Source organism: Halyomorpha halys, unplaced genomic scaffold, assembly GCF_000696795.3.
Source record: "Halyomorpha halys isolate HHAL.00 unplaced genomic scaffold, Hhal_1.1 Scaffold45.1, whole genome shotgun sequence".
NCBI lineage: Eukaryota > Metazoa > Arthropoda > Insecta > Hemiptera > Pentatomidae > Halyomorpha > Halyomorpha halys.
In genome coordinates, this window is record NW_027113993.1 from 2912370 (window position 1) to 2919583 (window position 7214).

A 7214-nucleotide genomic window follows, 5' to 3' on the forward strand; every position below is an offset into this window, starting at 1 on the left:
AAGCATAAATAAAAAATCAATACTACTACAACCTATAAAGTGTCAGACGTGTAGTACTATTATAAGACCAACGGTTGTGCAAGAAGGTGATTTGGTGACTCTTGACCTATAGATTTTGCCCCAAATTAAGGAAACTGTATAAGGTTGAGTGGACCTCAGAGAGCAACCAAACACCCAATGTTGACTCACGGCTACGTTAACATAATAAATAATTCTTTGTCACAGCTGGGTTCAAATTCAGATCGTTGGAGTTAGTAGCACAGTATCTTAACACTGAGCCACCCTACTCCCCATTATTATTATTTGATATATATTAATTTATATGATTATTATGCATTTTAATCCAACAAATGGTAAAGGTACGTGCGAATATTACTTTACAACTAAGAATAGGAAGGTAAAACTGGAATAAATAAATATAGGAAAACAGGAAATATCATCATAAAAAATTAATTTAGAATAAAAATTTAAGTGCGATGGCCGGGAATCGAACCCGGATCAACTGCTTGGAAGGCAACTATGCTCACCATTACACCACCATCGCAATGTATCCCAGTGGAGTGAACGATTAATCACGAATTCCATTGTTTATATTATACAATATAAATTAGTTATCTGCTGTAACTTACATTTTTGCTAAAAGGCTTTTTTAATTTTTTATTAAACAGTTTTTATACAGAATCCGTAAGTATTTAAAAATTTAAATCTAAAACCTTTTCAATTTTTTTATTAATAAGAACAAACAATATAACATAAAATATATTGTCATTTTTTTAGGATTCCTGGAGAACGTTTACCCCTAATATTGATAGGGGTTAAATATTTTGAGGTCTAGATTCACCTAAAAATGTTTCATCAAAATCTAGGAAACAAATGTAGGATCCTCACTATTTTATTTAAGCTTTTAGCAGTTATAATAAAATCTGGATCTTCATATTAGCATGTTCGTTCATTTTATTCCTTTAGAAAAAGGTATAAAAAAGGATTTCTTCAACTACTTATTAAAAAACTAAAATGTACAGAGTATATAATTAAAGATTAAACTATGTGATAACACTAAAATTGTGCCAGGACTGAATAAGGGTGAAATGGAGAAAGTTAAAGTGGGTTTATGAAGTTGGAGTAAAATGAATTTAAAGTTAGTTTTTTTTTTTTTTTTTGTTTAATTACAACTATATTTGATTCTATATACCCTTCTTTTGAGGTGCTGTACCGAGGTACCAAAATAAGATTTTTCGCAGTTATATAACATAAATATATAATTACAATATAGATCAATCATGAAATATAATAAAATTAGTGAAGTTCAATGAATTAATGATTAAGAAAACAATACAACTAAATTTATTAAATACAATAAAGAATCATATGGACTGTTATTATTATATATGTTTGTAAACCTTTTCCTAAAGGAATAGGGCAACAAACAATTAAATGAACGAACATGCTAATATGAAGATCCAGATTTTATTATAACTGCTAAAAGCTTAAATAAAAGATTGAGGATCCTGTCTTGTTTCCTGAGTTTTTATGAAACTTTTTTAGGTGGATCTAGGCCCCAAAATATTTAACACCTTTCAATATTAGGGGTAAACGTGTCCCAGGAATCCTAAAAAAATGACAATATATTTTATGATATATTTTTTGTTCTTATTAATAAAAAAATTGAAAAGGTTTTAAGTTTTAAAAAATGCCACAAAAATACCAAAGTATTGAGTTTTAGCTATTTTTTTACAACATATAACTAATTTATATTGTATAATATAAACAATGGAATTCGTGATTAATCGTTCACTCCACTCGGATACATTGCGATGGTGGTGTAATGGTGAGCATAGTTGCCTTCCAAGCAGTTGATCCGGGTTCGATTCCCGGCCATCGCACTTAAATTTTTATTCCAAATTAATTTTTGGTATTTTTATTCCTGTTTTCCTTTATTTATTGATTTCATTTTTACCTTGCTATTCTTAGTTGTAAATTAATGTTCACACGTACCTTTACTATTTGTTGAATTAAAATGCATGATGATCATCTAAATTAATATTTAATTATTAAAATTTAAAAGTACGATAGTACAAGTTACTATTGTATAAGTCAGTTTAATTGTATTCAATTAAATCTACAAGACTAATAGTTATACGTTAATATATCAATTCTTTATTTAGTTTTTTTTTTTTTGTAAAAACAATTCAAGAAATCCAATTTTGGAATTGCAATTAGTTGAAGAAATTCTTTGTTTTAAAAAACAGTTTGTTTTTGTTGGACATACGTTTTATTCGCTGATCCTCAAGATTTTATAAGATTAAGATATTATTAACAGTTAAGAAAAAATTTAGCATATATATAATCATATGTGTGTATGTGATTTTTTATCTTTTTAATGACCATTAAAAAGTTATTTTTTTTTTAATTTACCATGAAAATCGTATTATTGATTTTCAGACTCACAAGATATCAGAGCCTAAGTGCAAATAATGTTATTATTTTTTTAAATATTAATCCTTCTTAACGGAAACCTTCATGTACCGAAAAAAATTCTGTTCCTCCTGAGTGTCCGTCCGTTTCTCTACATTACTTACCTCTCTAACTTTCACTGCAATTTGTTATAAAGAGGTCAATATGTAAGTGTGTATTTTACAGTAACCTCGATAAAGCGAATCCTTCGAGATCTGGATTTCATTTTAAACACCTTGATATGCGTGATACTGAGGTTTTAATGTATATTCCAGTACATAGGTTAAGAGATTTGTAAAAGCTTATCATTTTCCTTTTTTTTCCAATAAACGAAGCAATACTGGAATAGGTACTAAGGAGTAATGTCGAAGAAGAAAATAGGAGCGAGTAGAGAAGAAGAGCTGGATCGGAGCAAAGTGCCAAAAAGCAGACGAGAAGAACAGCGGTAGCGGTCACGATCCACGTGAGGGCAGCACTCAATTCTGGCTCACGACCCCAGCCCCCAGCCCTAGGACAACGCTCTAATAGACAGCTCCTCTCACAACCTCTTCGTAAAAACACGACAAATCCACACGAGTCGATAATTTGTTCTGTCTTCTCTCTACGTGTACTGTCTTAAGATGATGAGGCACACCGGCACGGTTCGTTGTAATGGACCGTAAACTCAGCTCGAGAGTATTCTGTAAAAGATGTAAAAACTCAAGCTTGCGAGCTAAGAATCAGACGTTTTATAGAGCAGTAAATGATTCTGGGGAATCCTTTTTTTTAAAATATACATATGAGAAATACTTCATTTCCATTTTTTTTTTCTAAAGTTGACCTTCCCATCCAGATTTACTGGTTATAGAGTAATGCTCAACCAAAACACTATAGCAGATACCCGAAATGCACACTAGACTGATTTTCGTTGACTAATTACTTAATTGTACATTTTTCTTATTTCTGAGTAGTACCCAAAAACATTTTCTAAAAAATTATAAAATTTTGGGAGAGGTTGCTCAGTTGTAAGGCACTGTGCTATTAACTCCAAGCACCCGGGTTCGAATCCGGCTGTAGCAGATAATGATTTCTTTTTTTCACCGCAGCCGTATGTCAGCTCTGTATGTTCTGGAAATCTCCGAGGTCAACACCACCTCATTAATTGGACAAAAATCAGGCAATGGAGCGTGATTCTGACCAAATCACTCCCTTGCACTACCGTTGGTCTAGTAAGAGTACTTTCTTACAAAGTAATGCGCCCCTGACCCTTCATGGGTTGTAGCAGTGCACTTTTGATATTATTAATTAACTAATTTTAAGATACAAACATATGAAGATTACCTCTCCTACGAATACCATAATAGTATCCTAATATAAACGTTTACTATATTACATTATGTTGGTCAGGGGTTAATTGATAAAAACTTTTTGATTGCATACGGAATTATTGCCTATTTAGACATAACGTCCAAGTTACCATGCCTATGGAACATATCACATAAGCCGCTCGGTATCCTACACAGTACAAACAAAAAACACAATTGAATATTCATAATAATTTTTTTAAATTAAACAAAAAATATTGTTTTACTAATACTTTTAACTGGGGGTGACGGTAGCAGCCTGGTAACGCGCCTGTCTGCCAACCCTTAGATTGCGAGTTCGAGCCCGGCCCTACCCGGGATCTTTTCAAGCATAAAATTACGCAATACTCACTCAAAATCTCCCCCCGGCCATTTGTGGAGGCCCGTCAGCCAATGGGTGGCACTCACAAAAATAGGCATGCGAGTGACGGACCAACCCTATAAAAATCATGCCATGAAACGCACGATGTATTTCTTAAGTACATTGCGTGAGGCTTTGGACTTCCACGGTCTGTCGCGCCAATAAAAAAAAAAAATTTTAACTAATAACGGTATTTTTTTCAATGAAAAGTTGAAATAAATTGAGTCTCTCTCCTTCATGAAGGTATTCTTTTAATTAAGCACCTTTTTTACTAACGGTTTTGTAAAGATCTGAGAAAACTTTTATAAAAATAAAAAATACAATTAGCAGGGCTATAAAGTTCAACATGAGAGCATTGAAGAAAACTCGAAAATCAGATTCATAATTTCGCAACCATAAGTTACATTTATTATAAAAAATAACCTGAAATTGTTGAAATAGTGTCTTGTTTACAAGTTCATACAGAGGCTTTCAATTTCGTAGAAAGCTTGTACTATATCACCAAGACAGAAGTATGCCTAATTTTCATCATGTAGTTCAACCCTCAAAACATGTTACCAACTTACTGGCAATATGTATGCACAATGAAACCACTACTGGATAATAAATAACATAAATGGGTATTATTTATTCCGTCGGGACATAAAATAGGGATGTAAAGTATATTACTGAATGTCGCCGTGGATAGAAAATAAAATAAGATATATGCATGAGCATAAGAGCCACGAACATAGAAACGTTCACGAACTTCTAATAAAATCTCTGCATCAATTTGTTGTAACTCGTAGCTCAGAGGGAAGGAAAAGTCATCAGTAAATTTGCTGTGGAAGAAGACAAATCCATCCAGAGAGTGAGGGTCGAGTCACGTACTAGCCTAACCTCTCGACAACACTTTGCAGGACAAATCGCATCAATAAAACTTTGCAATGATTAAGTAGAGAAGATAAAATAGATTGCTGCAAGAGGGAGGGGAGTGGTCTGTTTAAGGCAGGATTTGGGAGCATTAGTGTTAAGATAGCGGGGATCAGTTCACATCATGCCTTCTTCGTTAACTTCCACTTTTAATTGCTAGAAAATATATTTATTATTAATTGTTATTACTAAAGCTTGGAAAAATATTTATATATAAATTTAAAAAAACCTAATAAAAGTATTATCACGGACTTTTATAAAAATAAAAATATACAAAGTAATAAAACAGACAAGGATATCTTACAGAACGAAGAGGAAAAATAAGTGGTTCAGATTAATAATTATCATTGAACTATATTCCAGGATTAACCGATCAAATTAAAAAGAAATTTATAGAATACGGCCATCATAACCTGAAGTTGGGTTTATACAATAATTATAAATTGGGTAGTTTTCTTAATAATATGAAAGACAAAATTGAAAATAAAGATAGATTAAATGTTATTTACACAGTCAATTTTCAGAATTGTGAAGGTGCGTACATTGGGGAAACCTCAAAAAAAATTAAAAACAAGAGTTGAACAACATAGGAATAATTGTAAAAAACATCAACACTACAGCACTGGTACAACAGTATAAAATATAAACATGAATTTGATTTTAATAATCCAGAAATATTAGGCACAGTGAATCATAGTAAAATAGAAAAATAATAGAAGCAGTATACATCACTAAAAACATAGACAAAACAATCAATTTTAAAACAGACACCAAGACTTTATGCACACATTATATAGATATTGTAAATAAATTAGCAATTTAAGGTTGTACAATAGTTATAGAATTTAGATTTATTTAATATTTTGTTGAATTGTTATTATGTAAAATTTGTTTTTAATATAATATGTTTTTAAATATTGTTAGATTGTTCATCTTTGTAGTAATAGAGGTAGGAGTATGTTGTTATAGTTCTATCTAGTTGTTATCATAGTTAAAGATAACCTTCAGGAAGGGAATTATTCTCCTTGTTTTATAAAATGCAATAGTTGATTATTATAGTAAGTTTCATTTATTGACAATAATATGTTAATATTAGCTGGACGAGACTAATAAGGAGTAACTTATATATTATATAGAAATGTTAATCAGGTAAATAGTTTGTAGAAAGTGTAATAAATAATGTGATATAGAGTTAATGTCGTAAGCATGTGTTATTTTTGTGAATTTGTTTCTAGCAACCTGAAGATGGGGGATAAACCCGAAACGTTGTTGTCATTGTAATAACTAATATAATTTAAACAAGGAAGATTATTATTTTTTCATCATTTTCGAATTATTTTTATATAAAATTTCAACTAATAGTATCATTTTCGACCTCTTCTAGAACTTTAAAATACTCATTATTCCTTCTTTTTTTTCAGTTAAACTATTAAATTTTGTAATATACAAAATTTATTCAAAGCGGCTGAAGTAGAATCAGTCGCATTACCAAAAACGCAATTTTCCAAAAAGATGGAGCTCTTGGCAGTGCGAGCATTTTTGAACAAAACTGTGACTGTATTGGTACCATGGGTGCTCAGGATCGAATGACCTCAAAAATTTCCAGTTCGAGTTTTGCAAGTTTAGCTCCGTATAGCGTTATATAGGGGGCTCATATTTCGCTTTAAGTGAAGTGTGAGACTATTTGAGAAGAACGTAACTACTTTTTTGATCTTATAAGTTTGTTCCAGACTGCTCTTGCGAGCAGTGGTGGAAGGTTCGCACTACCCCGGGATTAAACAGGTCGATTGCGAGTACACTAGGAGGCGAATTTGCCCTTCCCGATTCATTTTTTTTTTTTCTCGCCAGAAACGAAATATGTGGATAGACATAAATGTAGAGAATATTTAGTAGAGTTTAATTTGATTCAAACAACGTTACGTATGCTTTTCTAGTAATAATATTATAAATTCGACAATAACGTTTATCATTGAAGGATTTGTGTGTCGTATGCACATTTTGGGTTTGTATTGCATAATTTGGATTTTGTACAGGACATTTTTTTCTCTAATTTTCACTTATATAATAGAAAATTCTTTATTTTTTTTTTTTACAAAAAATCAACAACAATAATAATGCTTCTATCCTTAACGAAATGCTATGTA

General features: G+C 31.3%; 2 non-coding genes across 2 annotated transcripts; one reads left to right on the top strand and one right to left on the bottom strand.

The window, feature by feature from the left end:
* Nucleotides 1-472: 472 nt before the first annotated feature.
* TRNAG-UCC (transfer RNA glycine (anticodon UCC)) lies at nucleotides 473-544 on the bottom strand. The gene has a single exon. It is a non-coding gene; the product is annotated as a tRNA-Gly (tRNA).
* A 1267-nt stretch (nucleotides 545-1811) lies between these two features.
* TRNAG-UCC (transfer RNA glycine (anticodon UCC)) lies at nucleotides 1812-1883 on the top strand. The gene has a single exon. It is a non-coding gene; the product is annotated as a tRNA-Gly (tRNA).
* Nucleotides 1884-7214: the final 5331 nt, after the last annotated feature.